The sequence below is a fragment of the Pseudochaenichthys georgianus genome, chromosome 22, assembly GCF_902827115.2.
Source record: "Pseudochaenichthys georgianus chromosome 22, fPseGeo1.2, whole genome shotgun sequence".
Lineage (NCBI taxonomy): Eukaryota > Metazoa > Chordata > Actinopteri > Perciformes > Channichthyidae > Pseudochaenichthys > Pseudochaenichthys georgianus.
This window is the reverse complement of record NC_047524.1, coordinates 14,060,692-14,087,634: the sequence shown is the minus strand read 5'-3', so window position 1 is coordinate 14,087,634 and position 26,943 is coordinate 14,060,692. Positions and strand designations below refer to the sequence as shown.

The 26,943-nt window shown below is 42.4% G+C and overlaps 1 long non-coding RNA gene across 1 annotated transcript in view; it reads left to right on the top strand.

Moving 5' to 3' along the window:
• Positions 1 to 5,005: 5,005 nt before the first annotated feature.
• LOC117467424 (uncharacterized) overlaps positions 5,006 to 26,943 on the top strand; it is a 144,137-nt gene continuing 122,199 nt past the window's right edge. Inside the window, exon 1 of the long non-coding RNA XR_011645259.1 lies at positions 5,006 to 5,113. This is a non-coding gene — a long non-coding RNA (uncharacterized lncRNA). The remainder of the gene's footprint in view (positions 5,114 to 26,943) is intronic.

Below are 26,943 nucleotides of genomic sequence, written 5' to 3'. Positions count from 1 at the left end.
TTTTAGTACTACGGCTTCCACAGATGACATTTTTGTATGGACTTTTTGTCAAAGCACTTAAGATATTCATTGCTATCGGGATGTTAAGAACATTCCATGGAATATTAAGTGTATCTCGAGCCGGTTTCTCAAACTTACCTTTAAAAGGTATTACATTTGACTTCAGGAATCCTGCATAAGGGTCAAAATCCATCCAAGATCCCACAATGCATTTCACTGATCGCCTCGATACAAGCCCAAGCTGAGCTAACCCAAACAACATCATCAGACTAAGAAAAATGACCTCCATTGCTAGACATTAAACAACTGTTCACAAGCCGAGCGGTCTTTACCTTAATGAGGAGACTGAACATCATATGTGAAATCAGTTAAGCGCCCTTTAATCATGCCGAAATGTCCAATTACTCCATGTCCTCACCTGGGGTCCCCACTTGGGACTGTGGTGTCTCACAAGCGTTAGCTGCAAAACAGTGTCGTGGTAATGAGCTAACTTCCAATTAAGGATTTTGTAGGGCACAAGTGCACTTTGATGAAGCTTTCGAACGTTCCAAATAAGTACAAGTTGCAAACATTTAATTTAATTTGGTGCAGACACTTCTATTCAATACATGGATTTGATATGTAGCAAATATTGCAAAACATAATGCCGTCGCTGCTTGTCTGCAGCGTTTCTGTCTCTCAGAACGTCAGATGTTTTAGGCAGCAGCTGCAGAGCACAGATTCAACCCCCTGAAGTTTGGCTGTTTGAGGATAACAGTTGCTGGACCGACTTTCACCACCTGGTTCGTTGTTCAGTTGGTGGTCTTTCACTTCTACCTCCTGCGGGCTACAAACATCCCGGCTTGTGTGTGTGCTCACAAACACACAAACACACTCGCACACCTGGACAACTTATTAGCATGTTAAGTCAGGAACCGGAGAATGGTTTAGCTCCAGGTGGTGATCACTCATTAATGTCTGATTGGCTCCGCAGGTAAATGTTTACCTCAGACTGGTTAGACATTACTGGAGCCTTGAGGCTAGGATCGGTAAACTTTTGCTGGAAGTGTTTGTAACAGTTTGTAACTTACTGTGATTGTGTAATATAATGAAGACCATGTTTCTTTATAAACTGGAAAAAGGGACCGTAAAAGTGAAGGTTTAATAGTTAAATGTTGCGCAGGGTAATTTTGATGTTGTGTTTTGTTGCTTAATCAAAAATCGGAAAGTTTGCAAAACTGCTGGAAACTACTTGGCTAGGTTTTTTTTGTTAAAGTAACAGGCACTATGACAGTACACCACATAGTTTGGTGGAAAAGAGTAATTTAGGGAAAACACAAAAGTGGAGAGGGGGAGGCAGTTCATGGAGTTTAGTCCACAGCATCTCACTTTCTATGAAAACATGGCAATGTGTATTTTCTTTTTTATAGTAAGAAGGGGGGAGGGAGTGAAGGAGAAAGTCAAAGAAGGTTTGAAATTACAGTCGAAATGAATAATAGTCCTCTAACCTGCTTTGCTTTACTCTGAATCAGAAGATCCCGTCGAACCTGGCTCAGCTGCTCCAGCAACAACCAACAGTCTGTCCTGTAGTGGAGCTACATATTAAAGGCTGATTTAAAGGCACATTGAGTAGGGTTTTCCCTTATAATACTGTATGAACTCATCCACAAATATTCCCTTACAATCATCACTTAGGCCAAATAGGGTGAATCTGTAGAGATCCTGTATTCTCCATTGTCTTTTCCTTTTGCTGTGTCCAGGATGTTTCTGGACATAAATGGCTATAAAAACGAACGACCAGGTGCTAGATTGTAAGCATGCAAAACGAAATAACAATACATTAAACATAGCGCCACATAATGCTAATATAGCTATACGAAGCAGACACATTTGGGTTTATCTGTTGGCGAGTAACGTAACCCTCATCGAGCCGGTGAGGAGAGGCTAATTTTGAAAATGTTAAGTTTACCCACCGCGATTGACAAATCCTACTCATTGTGCCTTTTTAATTTGATCTATACTTCACTTAAGTTTATCTCTAACATGAACGTGTCATGATCCTCTCTCTATAGGCAACCACAAGCGGCCCGAAATCATCCTTTCTCGGCGAAAAACTTCGGTGACGACAGGTAGGTGCCATTTTGTTTACACCCTTCTCTTAATCTGTTTAAAGACTTTTTCTCATTGTCGGTTTTTTCAAGTGAACTCTTCAAGTTGAACAATGATCCCTCATTACGCCACCTCTCTGCTCTCTTCTGAAGTATCTGGAGCTGTGACTGAGGTTAATACTCACCCTGGGCTGGGGAGAACTCTGGGAATGAGTGTAACAAGAGAGAGCACACAGCACTGAAAGGGAAACTGAGATAGTGAGCATTGACAGGATTGAGCTCCCAGGTGGGGTGTCACCCTCAGGGGAGGCAACAGTTGCTGACAAAGCTATGTGTGTGTGTGTGTGTGTATGTGTGTCACTTGAGAAGGTTTTGGCAGGAGTATTTCCTCGGGTTCTCTCCATTATTTGGTTATTGCTCATTAGAGGCCTGTGTGGGTCTGGGATGATGACAATTTGACATGTGGAAGCATCCCAGTGACTCCCGCTGTGGTCATTGTTGCAGAAACATTGTGTTAGTCAGATGAGAACATATATTAAAATATATATTAAAGAGCTTCAGTTCCTCCATATTCACTCTTTCCTATCATTTTAGATCAGAATTGTTTTAATAAAAATGTTGGATGTGTCCAAAATCTAATGAAGAAAGAAAACAACAATGATGGAAAAAAAATATTCCATATATCATCCACATAAACATAACATGCCACATTACACTATACTGAAATCTGTATCCCATATATCCTCATCTATAAAAGTTGTTCCTAAAAATGTTTTTATTTCTAAATAATAGAACACGCTTTCACATAACAAAAAGAAAAAAAGTAAACATTTTCCACTTTGACCAGATTTTGTTTCCCCGCAGCTTTAGTCACGCTGCAAGTGTTGTTGACTTTGCCGCTACCTTCCCATTGTGAAAGGGTGACCTTCCTCTTCTCCCACTCTCTGTTCTGCTCAGCTCCGTACATCTGTGTCTGTTTACCAGCCTGCCTGCGTCTCCCTCAATCTGAACTGATGAGTGCAACTCACAGCTGCTCCTCTCTTGTTTCCCGCTGCTTGGGTTGTGTTGCTGTGTGTGTGTGTGTGTGTGTGTGTGTGTGTGTGTGTGTGTGTGTGTGTGTGTGTGTGTGGTGTCTTTGTGCTCGGCAGTGACGGCGCAGTGCTCCCAAATCAAATGTGAGTGGCTCGCTACCACAACACACCTCTGATCGCAGGAACTAGAAAAGTTTAGATAAAAGGAGTAAACATGGGTTTATATTCTGCTTTGATATCTTTGTTTATTTTACATACTTGCATGGTATTATTAAAAAGCACACATGCACATGCATATAGATACACAACTAATATCAGCATCCACCTGTGCCACCTGCATTCCTCTCTTGCTTGTCCTTCAGGCTTTATCTCTGTGTAATTTGCTGCTCTCTCTTTAGCAGAACGACAGGAATATTGTGGATTTGAGAAACAGTTATTTGAGAAACAGTTAAACTCAATATGCGTTTGCAATAGTCTAGGGCTAGGCTTATGGTCTAGATAAAGATGACGATGGACAACAGTGACTTCAAGCTTAAATCTGCTTAATTTTTAGATGTGTTTGGTATTTGATGCTCACTATTGATGAACTAGTGGAACAGGAAGTGTGTGGTTTCAGGGAGAGCATGGAGAGGTGAAGAAGAAGAAGAAGGAGGTTAAGACGTGAGTATGTCTTCAGGCGAGTATGGGATACCCTTGAGAGCATGACCTCATCAGCACAGGTGTTGTTTGCTGTTGTCCTGAAATTAGGGCGAGGGGGCCTTTGGTTTTTCTGACTGCCTGAACGGACCGGTTCTAGACCCTCAGGACCATTTCTCACCTCAGGTGGCGGCTGAGTGGGAAAGTGGTGAGATTGTAATCTGATGAAAGAAGAAATGGGGGTGAGTCATCATACAGTAGCTGCACAACAGGAATTCCCACTATTGTTTTTCTGATCTATTCATTGTATTTATTTATGTCTTTAATATAAATGTATATTTTAAATCTAAATTTAAATCAACTATCGAGGATGAAAAGATTTTGAATAATTTTACGTTATACTTTTTCTTAAATAAATGCTAATTCCTTTAAAAAAAATATTTCTTAGCAAAATTGTCATGATTTCATGCTAATCCTTGTCTTGTGTTTTAACAACTGAAAGTCTTTGGGCCAGCATTTCTGTTAGTTGACCAAACAATGTACCTTTTTATCAATAGTTTAAATTATAACAACATGTAAAAAATGGGTAGGTGTATACATGCTTACAATCCGAAAATAGGCAAAGGACATGAATATAATGAGCCTCAGGGAAAATGTGCTTCAATGCTACTCCCTTATTAAATGGTAGAAGTTCCCTGTCTGTATCTCTGCACTGCCGAGTCAAAGCTTTAGCATAAACTCCACAGTTGCTATTGTAAGTACATATACATTTGAATTCCTACATACATTCAAACCAACTTCAGGGGGCCTCTGGCTCTTGTGGAAGTTTTCTAAACCTCCTAAACATATTCCTGTGGAAACACTGTCCCTTTCAGGTAGAACTCGTCTGTGTGTCCTATTGCCTGTGGGTGCTGGTGAAATGTTTCTTTGGTAATTCATTTGCAATTAGGAAATGTAAATCAGACAGGTGCTGCTGGCATCTATCAGTCTGTATTTGTTTTACCGAAGGCATGTCAGATCCTCCCTTTGTAAACACACACACACGCACGCACGCACGCACGCACGCACGCACGCACGCACGCACACACACACACACACACACACACACACACACACACACACACACACACACACACACACACACACACACACACACACACACACACACACACGCAGCAAGGTCACTTCCACTTATAGCTTATGGTCTTTCTGTGCAAGACTTTAGAAGTGCTGTATTAAAAGAGTAGCAAACTTTTTACTCAGAAGAAGGAATACCGAGTCTGCCTTGTTTCTGACTGACATATGTTCGCTGTGTGTGAGAGAAGAACTGGGATCAACACTCTCTGCACATAAGGAGAGGTACAGCTGCTAGATTGCATTGCTTAGTTTGTGTGTGTGAAGTGAGGAGAAGTGTGTGTGTGTGTGTGTGTGTAGGGGTGGGCACACGGGGATGCACACTTTTCGTGAGTGTGGTTGTGCGGTGGTGGTGTGTCTGTGTGTGTGTGTGAGTGAGAGAGGCAAGTGACTTCACACAGGCGTAATAGTAATGAAGCGTGCCAGAGAGTGGAAGTTGAGTGTCAAACTGGTGAAGAGGAAGGAAGAATCTGCAACATTTGGTTTCCAGTATGTCACGTTTCCACCGCATTTGAATCACCTTTATTAATGCCAAATATTGAGCAAGAGATATCTGCTTGTTTACAAAGACTGACCAGTACCACAAATGTGCAATTTTTATATTTGGACTGCGGACAAGCAACTTTTAAAAGACAGTTTTTAAATATTCAGATGCCCTCCCACACGCGAAGGCACACACTGTCCACATTAATACACTCACACACAGTGTTTTATACCACTGGCAACTGCCTTATTCCCACCAGCTGTCTGAATGCATAAAACCCAGGCTTGTTGTTAAGTCTGGGGCTTAAAAGCACTGCCAAAAAGAAAGCTGGGCAGGAATAACGGCATTAATTCTGTGATTTGAGCCTCAGCATTTAAAAGTGCTTAAAACTAGCAGCTGGTGTCAACAAGGTAATAAAAGCAGGCACAAGGGATCACTCTGCCAGGCTCGTGTTGGGCAGCAGGACGTCCATGTTAGTTTAAACGGTAGTGATGCGGGAAGAGAGGAGACACTGGCACGGGCCACAACCTGCCATGCTGCCAGAGAAAGAGAGAGGGCAGTTAGGGTAATGTGCTATAGTAATGTGTAGTTTATCAGCTCGTGTCATAGAAATATAACGTATAATAGATTGATGCTGGCGCGTCACACCCTCCGTGTTTCATTTCCTGTGTTGTGTCTCCTGCTCAAGCTGTTTCTCAAATGGCTTGAGAGAACTCTGCCAGTGACATCACTCTCACCCCTCCCTCCCTCCCTCCCTCGCAGGTGAAAGGTATCATTTTCCATAGCTCCTGCCAAGTCAGGAGTTTGAAAACTTTAATTTCCCTGGCTCCGGAGACAGCGCCAGAGGTTTGATGTCCATTACCAAAACCCTGAAATAAGAGTGGACTTGGATTGAGCTAAGCACTCTGTGGCAACATTAGCTAACCTCAGAACCTCTGTATCATCTTTCTTACTGTCTCTCCGCCTCTTCATTACTTCCTCCCTCCCTCTTTGCTCTCACTTTCGCTCCTTTGTTGTCCTTCTTTGCTGAGGGCAAGGTTGAGATTCCTGTTAAAGAAAAGTCAAGACTCGGCTGGACCCGGGCCACAAAGTGCATTATGGTCCTCCCCCTCCCTGCTACCCATTAACTTGTCCTTCATGATGTGGCAGCGGCTTGTAAATGCCTCGGCACTTCAGCACTCGAGCTCCTCTGCTCTTAAATCTACACGCCAAGGTCTGTAAAACATCTCGACTGTCCTCACCACTTTGCACTGTTGCAAATCCCTTTGAAAGTGACACTCCGCCTATGAGTGAGCAGAACAATCTATTGGGTAACCTGAAGAATAAGGTGATATGAAATACAAAAATATACAAAATGTATAATTTTTGACTTGAATGTTTATTTTCAGTCAACTAACAAATTGTATTTATGTAGCACCTTTCAAAAAAATGACATACGCTCTTAAAAAATAGAGGATATTAAAAGGAGTAAAAGGTTAATAAAATAAAACTAGTTTAATAAAAATAAGTAATTACATTCTATGATCGTAGAATAATTATAAATAATAAAAACATAACATTCTTAAACCTTATAATTATCCTCAGATCTTCTGGAAATATGTTCCAGCAGCTATAAGCGGCAGTAACACAACTTGCATCTATATCATGTGAAATGTTTTGCATTTAGACATTGCTTCATTTAAAGAGGCAACAACTAGGGCTGCACGATTTTGGGAAAAAATCTAATCGAGATTTTTCTGACAAATATTGCGATTCGATTTGCGATATTTGTTTTGAAGCGATCCAACGGAAGTTTGTTGTAAAATGCGGCCATATCTCCGGCTAAGAAGGTTGTATCAACATGCTCCCGTCTCTAGCACCCCCGCAGCCCGAGCTACGAGTGAAAGAACTAAACTTACATGAAACTTCCGTTGGGTTGCTTTAAAGTCAAGCTTCAGTTTAAGACTCACCCTGTACTAGATGTAAAACATGTGATGGAGCATTACTAACCTGACTCAGATGGTTTGTTTCACCAAACCATCTAGGAGAGCTCCCTTGGAAGCCATTTGGAAAGGGCAGTGCACTTTCAAAATTACTTGGCAGGTGATTGGATCAATCTGTCTATCACATGTGGAGCACGGCACTTCTGATTGGTGTGGATGACTGACACACAAGAAGAACAAAAAAAAAAAAAAAATTGTTAAAAAAAATCGCAGGCTTTGCGATTTGATAATCGCATCATTTAAAATCGCGATTTCGATTTAAAATCGATGAATCGTTCAGCCCTAGCAACAACTTAAACAGATTGAGACACACTAATATGTTTGCTTGGGTTTGGGTTCACTGTATACATTTTTACTAAATAGAAGGGATATTTTATGAAATGTACACAGAGCTGTCTGTCAAAGTGTAGGACAAGTGCAAGGTGTCCTGAAGGTTAATGGCTCAGGAAACGCTGAGCGATTTGAACACCATATGGGTAGGCTCATCATCTACAAGCTGTTCAAGGTTGAACCCATCCAGAACACTGTAGGATCGAGATAATAGTCGTCTTCGCCCAACTGTTGTTAAGCTACCAATCTCCTGTCAGAGGAACCGATGGGCGTTAGGACCCGAGACCCCGAAGAACTTTCTTTCTCTTTGCTCAGGCTTTGACTCATTTTCTCTCAGGTACACAATGCAGAGGTGTTGGTGACACATCTCACTTTCTTCCATTCTTCCCTCTCCTTTCACGCCACCATATTCTTCCTCATTCCTATTTCTCTTCTCTCCATTTCACTCCCCAGCCATACACATCCGTCGGAGAGTGGCTCGCCCTCAGAGCCATCTGTTTCCAGGCAGCCTGTGAGCATTGCTGAAATATGTAGGGCCTAATTAATTCAACCAAATTGTTTTAGAATAGATTAATACAATAATGGCAGCGCATGAAAGGTTATTTCAAGTACACCACTCAGCTAATCTCATCAAAGGGTACATTTCACTGCTCTGCGCTCTGTGAACACCCACTGCCATATAATATAGACCCTCATATAGGGAAACCAGTCTATATGTAGCGGAAAGCCTCTCAGTGTGGGGTCTGAATTCTCAATCAATAATGGAAAGGTAATTATTAGAGAGAGGGCTGATTGATACTGAAGACGATGACATGAAAACAGTTTACAGTGTTACAGAAAAGCAGGGTCTTCACAGAATTTATTTAGAATGGGCGTCAATTTGACTATCACAATCCTCTACTATACACATTTAATTCATTATTTTCATAGTGGAATAATGGTGTAGGAGAGAACTACCCTTAAAATGATAATGAAAGCCCTCCAGATGTATTAAATCCTATTCTAATATCAGTAAGGTCATTAATCCAGGCACGGTGTCCTAGCAACAGAGGAAGGATGATAATGCCCGATTTGAACCTGTATCTAATAATTGAGTTGTTTTGGCTGTAAAATGTGCTGCCTTAAGAATATTAAAATCACTTATCCTGACTCCAATAAATAAATCATTTAAGTTTTTCTTTTCTCTTTTCTGGAACTTATTTGTTGTTTCGAGGCATTTAAGGTCAACATGACTAACGCTTAGTAATTGTAAAGCCTTGGGTGTCAAAGCTTGTTTTTGAACCAGGAAACCTTTTACTTTCTGATGGCTTCGCTGATCCTGCCAAGCTTTTCAGCTCATACATTACAGAAGATGGATCTCTGATGGTCTTTCCTTTGATGGTTGTTAAGCAGAACAGCTGGCAATGCTTTCAATCCTGTGACCTCTAAAAACAAAACAATAGTCGCTCACTTGAAAGCACTTTATAAATGATACGACAGTAAAGTCATTATAAAGGGTGTCATTTGAAAGTACTTGGAATCCATTTTGAGACCGTGTTTTCTTTATGTATTATTAGTTGTTGTTGTTTGCGACTGTCTATTGATCTCTGAAGGAGGAATTTGATCTTCTGGGTGAAAAATGTCTTGTTTGTTAAACTTGTTTTTTGGGCGGAAAGGTTTTGCAGCGAACATTAATAATATTTGAAGGTCATAGTGGTCACTAGTGCTGCAGTGGATTGTCCGTGATGTGTCCGGCATGCTGGCACAGGCTCCCTGTAGGCACGTAGGGGGATTAATCACTTACTAAATAAATAAATCAAGCCAACACCTTTTTTAAAGAGCAAGTGTCACATATTTTAAACAGTGGGGGTCTTATTTCCAAATGAAGCGTTTCACATACTACTCCTTTGAGATGGAGAGGCTGTGCCATCAGTCACCTGGACTAACCTCTGTAGGGAACGATGCAGACAGGCAGAAGTCACAGAGCTGTTGTTCATCAAGATTAATACCAGCGCACCGTCCTCCCCGGAGATGCCAACTAACAGATTCCCTACTTGACTTCCAGAGCCGGCTCCTATAGACGTCTCTGGTTCATTAACAGGGGTATTATGGCTCAACTACATGCAATTAGGAATGCGTTTTAAGACCGAGCTATGCACTGACACTTACACCAGCGTGTGCACATGTCTGGGTACACACTCACCCTTACACCGACACCTATACACACACAAACACGCACACGGTGGCACAGTGTCGGGTGCATTTTTTAAGAGGAGGAATATGATAATGAACCTGGCTTGATAGAGTAATTAACTGGGCTAAATGGAAATCCCACGAGGTTCAGTGATAGTTAGCAGATGTTCTCTGAAATACATTAAAGACCAAACGTCTTGTGAAGCAGGAGAAAGGGAGAGAGTAAAAGAGGGAACATATTGCCACTGGAGATAAAGTTTGAGGTTTTTTCAAACAAGGAGTAGGATTTGAGGTCTGGATTTTATGGTGGGAGTCTTTTATTTGGAAACATTGTTGAAGGTGGGGATGAATCAGCTGATCAAAGTCATGTGGCTTACAGGATTAATCGGCATTAAAAGAGAACAACCTCAAGCAAGCTTTGTTTTAAAGAGAGAGCTTTTACAACCGCGAGGAATGTCTGGTAAAGCGGTTGGTTAAATTTGCTTTTGATTATGTCAACGAAGCAGCATGTTTAGAGTTAGGAACAAGCCTATAAATGGGACCCAATAAATCCAGCACTGGAAATGTTTGTTATTTAATAAAGCCCGTAAAATACCAATATGGTTCTCTGATAGATTTACTGTTTCCAGTGGCACTGATGTGAAATTGGGGAGTGGTTAAATGAATGTGTCCCATCTTCCCACTGATCAATGTGGCAATTTAGATTTGGCATTTTAATTCAGCAATTTCAAGAAGTTAAATGCAATTAATTGTTTTAAAGGAAGTTCCTTAATCCTGAAATAATAGTTACAATTAGTTTGAAGAAGCAGAAACAAGGAGGAAATGAAAAAATACTTATTTTAGCCACATAATGTCCACTTCTTCAGTCTTAATAATTGTAGTGGACAGGTTTAATCTATAGCTGGGCCGTTAAATACAGCAATATCAGTTTCTCCAACAAAGGCGGTGAAGTCGCACTCGGCAGCTAACTAGCTTGCTAAGTCACACTGAGAAGAGCCATCTGCTTCCCTGTCTGAACTTTAGAACAAAGACGCCAGACTGTCAAAGTTTCCCTCAAACAGAGAAATGCACCCTGACTCAATCACAAGCAGACGCATAAGGCAGACCGCCATGGGCGCATATACATACACAGTCACACACATGCACACACAAACAGACACTCCACCCACATATGCACACACTCAATTTGGACTTGTTTCCTTCTGTTCTGGAGTGTAATGGACTTTCCCGAACGGATGTCATTTTGGATATTTCCTCTTTTTACAAACTCGGAAATAGTTCAATTTGGCATTTGATTACACAAAGTGTGTTTGTGCTTGTGGAGAGGAACACCTATTGACTTTATTACTGAATTTATCCTAATCGCTCCATGTGTTCAGTAGGTGTAAAGCAGCTGCAGGAAGTGTACACTTCCTGTTTACCCCGCCTCATCCCACCCACTCACCGGTTACAGCCGGCCATGTGCTCCTGCACGGACCCAATCCATTACTAATGGACCGGCACTGGATGCAAACCTAGGTCAGACTAAACACCCGATTATACACATTATAATTTTTACCCTAATCCTGATCTGTCTCTGATTTGCTCATATAAGCTGATGCTCATTCTCTATGGTCTACACCCCAGATAATTGTGGGCAATCTTGAACTTCAAGTGACCTCACACCTTAATGTATTGATCAATCATTGCTCCATTTACGCCGCCTCCGCTTCTTTCTAATCTAATCTTTTGTTTTCTCTTTCCGACTCCTGCCTGCAAATCCACACTATCGCACAAAAGTGAAAAAACCTGGAAAACCTTTTAGCAAGTCTTATTTTGACATACATAATGCTTTCCAGAGGAGTACACTTGGCTCCTTTGCCAAGCTAATCTGTTTACATTAAGTGTGAAGAATGCCTGAGCATGAACCTTCCTGCCCTAACACGAGTGGACAGCTGATATCAAACTTTAACACCTGGCCTGTTGCTGTGTTTTCACAAAGCGTAGCAGAGTGAATTATTAGCTAGGACGGTAACTGTCCATAACTTGACATGAAGAAATATTACTGACACATTGACACTTTGCTATCTTTAACACGTCAGATGTAAACCAGAAGTCCCTGAGTTACAGTTGTGGTCGTATCTATCATAAACAGTGCCGTGGAAGCGTTACTGTTTACAGTTCTGCGTGCAGACGTGCAACATTGCACCAGCAAGCTGCTGTGCAGTCTTCCTCTCTGCTGATGTGGAAGTTGATATATTGCACTTCCCTCTCTGATGGTAGATCCTATTGGCTAGTACTCTCTGATCACTTGGGGCACAACACGGAAGGAAGTTCTAAATCATGCAGCAAGATCTGGAGTTTTTTTATAACCTGAAAAAGATCCAATTAAGATTGAAAAGCTGTCCGTAGAAAGGCTGTATGTGGAGCGTTGCAGTGTTGGGGACAACTTTGCTGCACTCAGCTATCTGAGCCTGTCATGAACACAGACTTCTGACACAAAGTTTCTTTGGTGTCTGTCATCGAGTCCAGCTCATAAACATAGTGAGTGGGGTAAGCAAGGCATTACAAGTTGGATCTCTGGGGAGCCGGTGGTCCCAAAACCAATGGACATGTTTTATCATTCTAACAACCACTGCATCCTCAGAAGAGAGCCTATTACTTGTGTATAAAAGTCGGTGGTTGGTTATAGTCCATAGAAACGGTCTTTCTATTCTTTACACATAGTTCACATGTCCAAATTCACAAGTGTCTTCAACATGGCATACAGCGGTTAGAGCAGGGGTTCTCAAAGTGTTGATGAGTGAGGGCCAATTTAGGTACCTAATATTGGATTGAGGGCCGCCCAAGAGAAAACGGAACACAAAATAATTCCAAAACAAATCCTTTCTTTATTGTACTAACCAATTACCGCAACTCGCGAGATGCCTAGTTGCCATGCAACCAGTAGTCTAGCAAACTTTCTACAAGCTGTCATTCATAATTTAGGAATGACAACCCAGGGGGCGCAGTTTTACCATTCTTAAATTCCATTCTAATTCTTACTAGATACAACCACGGAGGATTAAAATATAACGCATGCATTTCAGCGTGTCACATTAACTATCGCGGGCCGCCAGAAACATTTCCGAGGGCCGTCATTGTCCCGCGGGCCGCACTTTGAGAACCCCTGGGTTAGAGCTATAGATTTGTCAGTGTGTGAGCACCCTTTGCTGCCATGGTAACCTCTTTAATAGTCCACAGAGTATGTGCGTGACATCTGCCATGGTGTGATTGGCTTGTTTGATTATTGAAAGCCAGGGCAAAGGCTCTTTGATTAAAACCAAAAATGTTCCTCTAACTACATTTGCTATATCTCCTCGTCCCTACAAAAACGATGGACTATATAATTGTGTTTTGTACAGTATGGAGGTTAAAAACCTTTTGCAGTCACAACGTACTCTCGTTTTTTATAGTCAAGATTCACCACATACTTAGTAGTCAGAAAGTCATTGGAGTTTAGTTGAGAGCTTGGAGATATTCAGATTCAAAAGCTTGTCAGAAGTGTTTCGCAACATATTCCAAATGAATGTGACTATATCTACACCCAAGTTGCTATTCCTCCCACTAAGCTCAAAGGTCATCTCAGTCACAGCACTTGAGTTAATCTGTGCAACATTCCCAAGAAGACAAAATCACTCCACGCTGGTTAACCATTACCACACTCAATGAATCATTGTTAGAGAACTATATGAGAATTTCTTGATGCCAATCGCCTCCTTCCCTCCTCTGCTTCTTTCCTCATGCCACTGGTTTTACTTCATCACATCCTTGTTGACACCCGCTGGCCGCATGGTGACACAGCCTGCCTTTCATGTGCTCCCCTGTCGGCGTGGAAACACCGGTGTCGCAGGATCCCCGAAGCTCCATCTGCCACCTCTCAGCAGATGATAAAGTTAGCGTCTCTGCTTTGCCTCCTCCCCTTGGATACGGACACACATGGAGACACACCTACACAAACACATACAGCACACACAGTATGTGTCAGGTATAAGCATAACCGTGTGTGTGTGTGTGTGTGTGTGTGTGTGTGTGTGTGTGAGAGAGAGGAAATGACCACCTGACAGCTTTTGAACTCCAGAGGTGAAGGGTGATGGCAAATGGACACAGACTGAAAAAAGGACTACATTTACCAATAAAAAAACATTTTACAAAATGAATTCGATAAAAAGTTGCCAACCCGAGTTGGCCGACCAACCCGAGTTATTTATGACATTTAAATGTCATAGTTTCAGGAGCTGCTATAATGTTCTCCTTTACATAAAGCATTGAAGACAATTAGTAGATGGATAAATGATGAGACGATCCACTCTGAAACTAACTTCCGTTTTTATTGCAGTTGAGCATAAACTTTCCTTGGTTTCAGCAGCAATTAGAGCCTGGAAGACATTAAATGAAACTGACAGTGGTTCACTGAACACATCTCTTCCTGTGCGCTTCCTAAGCGTGGTTTCTTTATCAAGATAGTGTGACGATTTAATTCTGTCGCTGCATGATTTAAGTGTATGACATTTTTTTTTCTGCTCCGTCTTACCTGCTTCCAGGTGGAAATGATAAACATCAGTTTAATTTTAGAGCTAACATCATACAGAGAATCTGTTGCGAAGGATCATATCCGGCTGAGTAAGTAATTAAAGTTATCGCCTGTCACTCAACAGATTTAGTTGAAATTGGCAGCTTTATCAGAGTACATCTAGCATAGATTAATGTAATCAGATTATACTTTAAATGCATTTCCCTGCCGAAATACCCCCAAACTAATCTATAATGACGGCTTTAGCCCAAATCTAAAACAAGCCAAAGTGTCTAATGGAGTCATCAGCCCACTCAGATTATAATCATGTGTTTGGGCTAGCTACCTCTGTGTTCCATGCTCCTGCACACACACACACACACACACACACACACACACACACACACACACACACACACACACACACACACACACACACACACACACACACACACACACACACACACACACACACACACACACACACACACACACACACACACACACACACACACACACACACACACACACACACACACACACACACACACACACACACACACACACACACACACACACACACACACACACACACACACACACACACACACACACACACACACACACACACACACACATATGCATGCATATCCCTCAGATTCCTAACTACAAGGAGCAAAGAAGCGTCAGGAGATGTTTAATTAAGACAACAGATCAATTAACAGCTCAATTAGCCTGGCTAATTAGGGGCTCAGTTGGAACAAAAGCTCGCTCTCCACTGCTCTCCTTCTCCATCGGTGTCTCTTTCTCTTTCTCTCTCTCACACACGCGCGCACACACTCACACCCTCTCACAGGGTTTGAGCAGGACACGGTTGTCGCTAAAAACCTTGCTATAGAGCACATAATCCTACTTAATCGTCAGTCCAGATTTTGGCTGGAATGTGCCTGGAAGGGGGGATAGGAGCAGTAATTCTCTCTCCTTCTCAGTTTTATCTTGGAATCCAGGACACTAGAGATCTCAGAGGACTAATTGAAGTTACAACAGCCTGGAGGTTTGGGCACATTTAAGTTAACCTGGCTTGTATTTGGCAGTATGCATTACATCATTGTAATGTGATCACACGCAGTATTTGAATAAATGCATGCATATTTATAAACTCACAGTTAATTTAACCTGCACCATTTTCTCTTCCTTGGTACAGGAACTTAGTGTGTGTGTGTGTGTGTGTGTGTGTGTGTGTGTGTGTGTGTGTGTGTGTGTGTGTGTGTGTGTGTGTGTGTGTGTGAAAGCAATGCTGCCAGGTGTACCTGAGCTTCTTGTGTGTATTGAGTCTTTTGGGATGCGTGGTGGGGACAGTGCTGACGTCTACATGTATTTGGCAGAAGCTCACGCTCTGGACCCCCCTGCCCAGTCAATTAGGAAGCCTGTGCTGGTTGGTACACAGCCCCTTTAGTGTGTGTATGTGTGAGAGAGACAGAAGGTCGTTTTTTTTCTTCAAATGCTGCATAATTTCCAAAATACTACTATTAAGTCAGCAGAAAAATAAGTGTTTCCATGATCTAGTTACAGTTTAGAGCTTTAAAGCGCTTGAAGTGTGAACAAATAAGTTCTAGTGCTCCCCTAATTCAAGTGTTGGCATGTGTGTTGATCTTTGACAATGAGCCAGTTGTTCTCAGAGTGAAAATACAGCAACTAACAGTCGAGCCATTCATATTGACTTTATTGTTAATGTCGTAGTTGGCTAGTGGTGGAGTTAGCTGCAGGTGGTGTTGCCAATGCTAACGTTATAACATGAGGCTCTTTAATGATGCAAGTGTCGCTAAGTTTAGCTCCAGGCCTGCATAACATGTCGAATTTTACCTTTTTTATTGATTCATGATCTGCACAATTTTTGTGATGTTAATGTAACGTACACTTTCCGCTGACGAGATGAGTCATGTAGTGCCCACTGTGCCTCCTGGGTAATGCAGTTTATTGAGTGGCATTGTGAATCAAAGAGATACTCTGATATGTAGAGGGTAGAAAAGAGTCAAGTTACACCAAATGGTAAAATGTATATTGTATAGAGTAAGTGTGTGTACCGGTGGGTACCAGTCCACTGAAACATTGACTGTATTAAAATAATATAATGGAGGTAGCATCTGCAATCAAGCCTCTTGGTTTGAACTATGTACATTTTTGGTCGAACAACCAAACCGCAAATTTATGATGTGTGTTGTTGCCTGTTTTTTTCATTTTTGTTCTGTTTATTCAGGTTATAGTGTCAGAAATAATAAAGAAATATTATTTTGAATTACAAATATTGTTCTATTATTAGACTGTGGATGGTATTAACGTTGAGAGCTGGACAGAAGTGGTGTGTTTGTTTGTGATGGTCCTGGGCAGGGTTACCTCTGGTGTGTGAGATAGATGTCCTCATCTGCCCTTCCCTTTGCGGCCCCGTGTGTGTGTGTGTGTGTGTGTGTGTGTGTGTGTGTGTGTGTGTGTGTGTGTACGAGCTAGCATGTGTGTGTGAGTGTACATCTGTGTGCCTGTGTGTGTCAAACAGGGTTCAGATGCCCGGTCGCCCCATATATCTCCAACACAGCAGACAGGTCTGGGGTTCTGCTGCTGATGCACTGTCTTCTCTCATTACTGAGCAGGACCAGGAGCAGGCCCAGGCTCCATGCACGCACGCACACACACACACACACACACACACACACACACACACACACACACACACACACACACACACACACACACACACACACACACACACACACACACACACACACACACACACACACACACACACACACACACACACACACACACACGCACGCACGCGCGCGCACACACACACACACACACACACACACACACACACACACACACACACACATTGAACCACACACACATCCTTGCTGGGACTATTAAATGGGACTGGAAACACTGGAAGAATCCGCCTAAAGTGAAGGAGACGGCTGGGAAACCGCTTTGGATTGATGCATGTTGAATTACCTTCACAGTGCAGCCGCATTCATATTCACTCCCACACTACGCACAGACACACAACCACAATAGGACACACTGTGCAAGTCTTGTGACAGGATGACTGACAGAAGGGCAGGCTGTTGCCACATGACTTCCTCTCTCTCGCTACAAACACACACACACACACACACACACACACACACACACACACACACACACACACACACACACACACACACACACACACACACACACACACACACACACACACACACACACACACACACACACACACACACACACACACACACACACACACACACACACACACACACACACACACACACACACACACACACACACACACACACACACACACACACACACACACACACACACTTCCCAATGTTCCAGTGTTAATAAATAGGGTCCGAGCAGCTGTGCGATCTGATCTGGCAATGACGTCCAATAGCAGTCAACTCTCCTCCTTCCTGTTTCTTTCACTTCCTGTCCATCTGAACCTGCACAGTAACACATCCCATAGTTTGTGGACACAATTACTTTATGTGTTGAATCCTACCAGTTTTGTATCTGGGAATTAGATATTGCACTGCTGTATGCTTCCTGACAGTGCTTGTTTCTTTGCTGTCCCTCCTATTGTGTTGCTTGAATATGTAAACAACCTTACACACACATACACACACTTATCTGTCTCTTAGGATCCTGACCCCTGATCTGGCAAGTGTAGGCCATTTGAAAAACCTGCCAATAAAATAAAAAGAAACCTGTTCAAGAAATATTGCCGTAACAGCAGATAAATGTGTTATTTCTACTTGGCATTAATATGAGAAAACGGGTTCACACCCTGACGGAGGCTGAGGAACAACGTAGTGCGGTTGAATCGTGATCCAAGGAGTCAGACCATGTGACCCTGTATGACCGTCCAAAACCAAAGGAGGAGGCCTGTACAGAGGGTTGACATCAAACATGCACACAAATAATAATACAATTGAAAGATGTTAAACAAAAGTCATTGGGAATGACTTGAATTTGGAGATTATTTAAACAAGACCAATTTCTGTAACTTGTATATGTCTTTCTTTCTTTCTTTCTTTCTTTTCTGTCTTGGGACGGTCACAAAAAAATAGGTTTATAACATAATTTGGACTAACCTGGTTAATAAAAGTAAGAACATGCAATAACTCTAGTAGCACAAAGGGAGTACAGAGCAAATAATTGTCAACAACATTTTTCTAGACTTTAGAGCTGTATCTTTGTGTGTGTTTATGTAAACGGGTGATAGGCATCTTGTTGTTAGTAGAAATAGGTCAGTCATCAGGCCCTCAGGCCAACATGTAACCCTGCCTAATCACTACCCTAAATTAGTTGCCTTGTCATTATATTTCTTTATATATATATACAAACTTTATCTGAGTATGTATGAATGTACTATATATATATATATATGTGTGTGTACATACATATAAATAAATGTATACACTATATATATAAAGAGTAGAGAGAGACATTAAGCACAGAACAGCCAGGGAAAGATTCCAGCAGTGGATAATTGGCCTTAAGCCATTCCTCTGGCCTGCTGCTCTCTGAATAATGCATGGCCTTTTTAATGAAGCCCTTTTTTTGTTGTCTTTTTACTTCTCTAGGATGTAGGGTAAAATTAGCATACTCCTGTGTCTGCATCTTAATGAGGGTTCAGCTTCTAAGGCTTGGTCGTGCTCAGCTACGCCCACTCCTGTTGATCCCAGTTTAAAGGTAAGATAAGGATAGCCGTAAAAGTTTTCCTCCACCCTGTGAGGCCGTGATGAGACAATGTGGCATCATCAAAGTCCTTTTCAAAATGATGAAGTCTCTGAAGTTTAGGGCCCCACAAGGCCTTGGTTGGTTATTGGCTAATGTTTACACAAGCCAAAAAATCGTTATGACATCATAAAGTGGCCAAAATCTGATCGACTCAGGTTTTTATATAAATGGATCAGGACAAAAAGTGAGCGAATCTTTTTTCCTGAAACTTTCAGAATCTCTTTACACAGACGAGACACATGTTTATGTATAAAAGACATGAAAAGTGGATTTTGCATAACAGGTGACCTTTTAAATCTGAAGCAAAAACATTAATCTACATGCACATTTTCTTTTTAAATGCCTTTCTTTTTAACTTTTCTTTCTGTCGGGGTCAGTCTCTGCCGCATACAGTATGTGAACGCTCCAAAGTACATGCACGTGGAAATGTTCACATGAGGCTTACAATAAGACCCCCTCACTGTTGTCCAGATCTAAGAGTGCCGTCTCTTTGGCTCCTTACAAACTAGAGTCTGGATAGTTTGAGCCTGTCCTTGAGTGGCGCAGGAGAGCATTCCTCAATCATTGGGGCATGTACAACAGTTCCTTAATCCTACTAGACCCTCTTTCATCTACAGGCTAATGCTTTGTGAAGCACTGAGCTGTGATCGCGCCCAGCGCTGGAGGAACGGTGGAGCTGAGGAGGTCAAAGGGGGCAAAAACAGAGACAAGAGGGGGAAAAAGGCAGCGAGGAATTGTAAACTAAGCAGGCTATCGTAAAAACAGCGCTGTTTGTCACATAGTTTCTGACAGAAATGAATCTAGAAGTGTCTGTATCCTCTCTCGGTGATCTTCCAATGCTTGATGGTTATGTGACATGCAGCGTAGGACGAAGATGGATGAAGACAATAGAGGCCTCATAGTGTGTGTGGAAATTGATTTGTGAATCATGAAATGGTAATTTCTCAGGAGTCTTTGAGCGCAGTGGCTTCTTTATGATGAACATGACAAATTACATTCTCAACGCAAGCAATATTTGGCTGCTGATTTGTTGGTGTTTACTGTAGACTTCCAAGAGGCAGCTGAGTGATTTTACAACATCTGCCTTCATTTGTCCAGTCACCAACCTCGCAGATGATACTTGCTTTCTGGCATTTCTTTATTGACTGATTTATCGCGAGCTGAAAGGAGTGGTAAGTTGAGAATATCACGGATGACAACAACAATGCTGGCCTAACAAAGCACTCTTGGCTCTGGTTTTGTTTTCTCCAAACAGAGTTGCCTGGATAATTAACCTGTACATTAACTTCCCAGCTGATGGGAAACGGCATGTGGATATGAGCTCAGTGAGTCATGGAGATTGATCCTGAGTGCAATGGGATAGCAGAGGCAGGAAGCCTCACCGTTTGGCAGACGCTGCCATACCTGTCAATTCTCACATTCTGTTCAGTCTACCAGGTTCAGAGAGAGTCTCATTTCCTAGTTTGGCTCGGGAAGGAGTTTGGCACAGGAACAGAATAAGACGTGAAGTTACAAGATGCTGCCTCGCTGGGATTGTGTACCAGCAAACTTTTTCTGACAGCTTGAGCGACTGACTGCCTCCCTATGATGGACTGAAGTCACGGCTGGGTTGCAGTTTCAGCTGACAGTATTCACAATTATCATATATATCGGAAAGCATTGCGTTATTTTGACAGTGTGACAAAACCACGACAAGCTTGTCTTTATAATATTACCTGTGGCGGCTACATTCCCATTGAATACGGCCGCTCTGAGGCTAAACTTCGCTCATTGATGTGACGTGTAGAAATAATAAAGTCTGTACTGAACTCAACGTTTTAAGGATATTTAATATTGTAAATCAAAACAATAAACAAACGGAATCATATGGTGTATAAAATATATCAGAGCTAAGCTCACCCCAATTGTCATGCTACCAAACCTCCACATACACCAGGAGCCCTACATATCATAAACTACACCCATGTGACAATCACCGGAAACAACCCATTACAAGTGTGTGTGGTGTTAACAAATAATGAAGATAATATCATAATAAACACAGCATCTTGGCTCCTACATTACCTTTCTTTGAGATCCTTCGACTTTGAGGGACAGGAAACGTTCCATCTATGATAGAAAGCTTTTGTTTTCCCTCTTTGTTGGAAATCAGATTGACGGTCACTACTGGCTCCCTGTCCTCTGTGTTATTGAGAAGTTGGTGATCACTTCTCACAGCTGATGGTGCACGCCACTGCACATCTTTAACTGTTGGCACAAACCTTTGCTCGGTGCTGGGTGAAAGCCTGTGGGACCCCAGGTCGGCCCACCGCTGGGCACCGGGCAGCCAGTAATGGGCTAGTGGCAGCGGGCACTGGGCACTGGGCGCTGAGTTGGGACACAATAGTGCGGGGCTAGTGCAGGCCAAGTAGTTGCAATCAGTGGTGCATGAGGAGACCTGGCACGGCTCTCCTCTCCTCTCCTCAGCACGGAGCTGCAGTGATGAGCTGAGAGCAGATACTGTGCGTCCTGTCTCAATTAGCACGTTCTGTGTTCCCTTTACCCCAGAGAAGAGCATCCCCTGTCTTTATTACTTGGTGTTAAATATGCCTGTGTGTTGTATTTGGTAAGGCTTTATTCTAGGGTCCTTTCATATCCTCACAATTTCCAATAAAGTTGCTATTTCATTTGATGCTGATTAAAGTCAGAACATGCAGCAGAAGCATACTCATTTATTAGATTTTTCACGATGAAACCAGAACAATCCAATCAATCTTTATTGATTTGGGAATATTTCTGAAAGAACTCAAACCATCTTAATTAGGGATGCAGAATATATAAGGGTGTGGATAAATTACATGGGGGAATCTATAAACAGCTCGGTTGAGCTGTTTTATTTAAGAGTGCAAACCTGTTGTTGTGCAAGTGCAAACTAATTGGCTTTCCGCTCTTATTTTTCATTTAATTTGTGACCGCATGGATCTTTTGGATTCCTATGTACAGTATGCAGCCACATGGCAACATTGTGTTTTGATGTGAATTCACATGCTTTTGGCTTATTTCACCTCCATCTATTTTTAATAAGCACACCACTATCATAGAATGGCAATGATCATCAGTGTGGCTTGCAGCCCCAGCAACGTTAAATTAACTATGTGAAGGCAGCTGCTCTTTGAGCTCAAACACTTTTGTTGTTGTGTGGTGAAAACAATGAATAATTCTCTTTACACCCCATATGTGGGTGTTGGGAGCAGGGCAGCAGGCAGGAGAACCATCCACAGCTCAGATCAAAAGCCAGGCGAAGTTTCGAATGAACACACACACACACACACACACACACACACACACACACACACACACACACACACACACACACACACACACACACACACACACACACACACACACACACACACACACACACCACACACACACACACACACACACACACACACACACACACACACACACACACACACACACACACACACACACACACACACACACACACACACACACACACACACACACACACACACACCGAGCGGAGGGGGAGGCGGGAGTGCAGAGGAGTGTTTGTTTGTGTGAGGAAGAGAGCCCTTCTGTACCATAAGGCAAAACGAGATGTGTGTGTGTATTTGTGTATTTGTCTGAGTGAAAGAGCGAGGATGTTTACATGTGACGAGTGTGTTCACCTTCGGAGATGACATCTGTGTAAGTGCCTTGCTGTGTTTCCAGCGTATGGTAAAATACGATGCGCTGTTTAAAGATCTGCAGCAGCCCAGATGCATTCGAGATGGCATCAGATCGTCAGCAGTGAGAACAGTCGGTTGTAATCACACATGTAGTTTTTAGGACACTTGCAAATAAACAAATTATTATACTTTAACATGCAATGAAATAAGACCAAACAATATTATGATTAAAATAGTAGCTTTTTTCTGTAATCACTTTCTCTAAAACACATTTTTGTACAGTTTTAATTGTAACAATACTCTACCAAACAGACACAAAATAGTCTGTTCAACTTCAAACCACAGGGCAACTATCTCAGCAGCTCACCGAAGATGAAATCATTCCCTAATGGTTAAAAAAACCTGGCAATTTTCACCAAAAACAATTCAGTGTGCAACCTTACGTGACATCTTAACCTCACCGTCTCCCTCAGATCTTGTTCTCTCACTTCAGCTGTGATACCTGTGAAGTTTCCGCCGCCAACCCAGAAACACCTTCAGAACATAAAGTCAGCCTGTTGCCTGCGGGGCATTCACCTGCCTGACAGACAAACCGGGAGAGGCAGAGGAAAGGGAGAGAGGGAGGAAGACAGAGCGAGAGAGCCACTGCTCGACATTGATAATGACAGATATTTTTGGTTGTGCGTTGAAAGTAAGCGCCGTAGTGCAGCGGGTTCACTAACTCACTCGGCAACATTTCTTAGAACGGACGGAGAAGTTTATTATTAGCCAATAATTCCAGCAGCTGCAGTCAGACAGTCGGTCTATATGAGAGCATATGGGGAAATGATGCAGTGTGTGTTTACCATGATTTGGTTTGGAGGAGGAATCCAATAAAGATGATGAAGAAGCCTCATCTCCGCACCTCGCAGGGCTGGGCCGCGTGGCGGAGTATTCAGTGGAGTGAGGGGAGACTGGAGCACGGGGAGAAGGAAGTGATTACTGTCGTTAAGTTGACAGGAAATGTTGCATCTCCTTGACGTTTAGTAATGATCGCAGCAGCTGGGAACAATAAAACTCCAACATTGTGCAATTATTGGCCTGCCTCACTTACATTGGATAAAAGTAATAATGCACATTATCCCCACATCCCTCTTTATAGTCGCACCAGCGAGGGAGCGGAGGCAGCAAATGAGATTTGCTGCGCAGGAAGCTGAGTAGGCTGACGGTTATGATTGACTGGAGGTAGACTTCCTGCAGGGTTGTGTGATGTGACCACTCTCACTCTCACTGTAAAGTCATTTGTTCCTCCTTTATTTCATTCCTCATGATTTGACTTTGTGCCTTGGGGACGGAGAGGGACAATTAGAAAGTTAAAACGACACCCAGAGAGTGTCGGCAGCAGCTTGGATGCACGCTAGATAAAAACCACAAACATTTTTACTATTGGCAGCCAGTAAATAAGATGTGGGTGAGAGGGAGAGGCAGCCCAGAACAATAAGAATAATTGACTCATTACCAATACATTCAAAATATATAACTTATCTTATTTTATTTTGTAAAGAGATGTTAGTCACCATTTGTTTTTCGTCTAATCTAGTCTACAATATATTTTTATTTTATACTCTGAATTATTATATGTATAACATGGACAACCTAGCTTTGGCTTTATTGTACTTACATACTTACATACTGTACATTATAATAAAAATAAAAAAACATTTTTATGCTCCATATTTGATCAGAGAAACTAATGAAAAAAAAAGAGCAATTACATGAATTTATCTTAAATGTATTATATACATGCATGTAATTATCCTCTATTTGACCTACAGCTGTTATTGATTTTTTTAATAAAAAAAACACTGAATTATGAATGGTCATGCATTTATTATTAGATGTATCAGTGTGTATACACATTACATGTCTCATACACGTTCATGCAATAAAGTATATTTGAATTTGATTCATTTGAGAGTGCAAGATAGATTTTAAAGTATCTACTTCCATATTTAATTGAGGTACAGATGACAGTGTTTTGACCTTTCTGCCCTGTGTGAATATGTGTGTGTGTGTGTGTGTTTGAAGAGGATGTAACCAGTTGAATATTAATGATTGATTAGGCCTGTCGTGTCTGTGCATAAATATTAAGGGTACGTTTGTACTGTGAAGGGCGTTTTGTAGTACCTCTTCTCTTTCCTGGCCTTCATTCAAAATCTTGAGATGATTTCCTTTTAATGACCCGTTCTGATACCGCACAGGAGAAGAGAAATTAAATAAATAACGAGGAGGTGAAGCATCGAACGGAAAAGCATTTGATTTGTTCAATATGCTTATCAGTTCATCGTCAACACCCTCCTTCGCGAGTCCTAACATATATTACCGAGGGCTGCTGTGACATTGCGTAGGTGTGCTAAAACCTTACGCACCTTAGAAGACGCTTTTCTTTTTTGAAAAAGGAAACTAGCTAACCTTCATCTGGTGCCCTGGCTTCCTGTCTGGGAGTTGTTTCAAGAACAAAAGAAACCTCTCGTTCTGTACAAGAGGAGAGTGAAGTGCAGTAAAAACCAAAAGAATAGGCAGATGTACCTCAGAGTGCCTTCTCAGAAACTCCTCTGACACCGGATGTTTACTTCTAGATATAACAAGTGTGTGGTTGTGTGTGTCTTCCGGGATACTTTCACCTTTTTTGAGGTGCTTTGAAGGAAGTTTTCAAAACCTCCCTCTTTCATCTTCTACGGCCCCAGCGCTCTCCTCTCCTCCGCAGGTGGTTTCCCCTCCACTCCCTTCACTCGCTTCTCTCGCATACTCTTGCCCACAGCTTCTTTACCCTTACCTCCCGGAACACACACACACACACACACACACACACACACACACACACACACACACACACACACACACACACACACACACACACACACACACACACACACACACACACACACACACACACACACACACACACACACACACACACACACACACACACACACACACACACACACACACACACACACACACATGCTGCACCAAAATAGTTTTTCGATAAATAAAATGTGTGTGAATTGTTACCATCCCTCCCCCCTCTTTGCTCTCTCATCTGAGCGGTAGGTAGATAATAAGAGAAGACGCGATGTGTCGGCGATGATTATGTCATGATTATTTCTTCTAGGGTTGTATCACTTGTTATGAGTCATGTCAGGGTGCTGACTATATGCTGGTTGTGGAGAACCAGATTACAGTCAGTGGGAGGTTTTGGGAAACCACCTCTTTCTCTGGTTCCCAAAGGTTTAAAACTGTTAACGTTTATATTGACCAAAGCAGTAGCAGCTTTCCTTTAACGGTCAAAATATGGTGTGATAATGTTAGTTTGAGATGTTTCTGTGTATCAGTGTATGATAAACCTGCCGGTCAAATGGCTAAATGCCACAGTCGTCGCCACACACGCCCGATGAAATGAGCCGCAGAGAATCTTAGCGGTCTATCGCTCTGTAACCGACTTGCCAATCATTTCAGGCCACTGTTTGTCGCACGTCTTACCAGTCAGACAGTGAGGCCGAGCGAGACGTGGCAAACTCTCGGAAAATCCTTCTCTCTGTTTCTGTTCCTCTCACCCCTCTCTCCCAAAGTTTCCCTCTCTCTGGCTGGGCGGCCGCAGGTTTCCAAACAAACTAGCTGAAACATGTTGTCTGTGAGTCCGTCCGTCCAGCCCTCCTGCTGGGCACCAAAGCTGCCATCCACAATGTAAGCAGGTGGCGCTGGCATCCCAGGGAGAACGGGCAGAGCGCGTGGGCGTCATACGGGCGACGCCAATCCAAAATTCCCAGCTGACCTCCAAACCAAGGCTATGGCTGTGCTCGCCAATCCTCAGCGAAACCTCGTTTTGGTTTAACTGTGCGTCTCTGTCTCGTGCTATGGTGATCTTGTTTTGCCAGCTGCATTCACATATTCTATTCAATAATCACATTTTCAGATTTTTATTGTGCTTTACTTTGTTTTTTTTTTTCTTTGATTGCATGTCTGTCTCTCTCTCTCCGTGTCTCTCCCTCTGTGTTTGCTTTGTGGGGGTGCTGTTTAGCCAAGTGGGACTCACAGTAGGC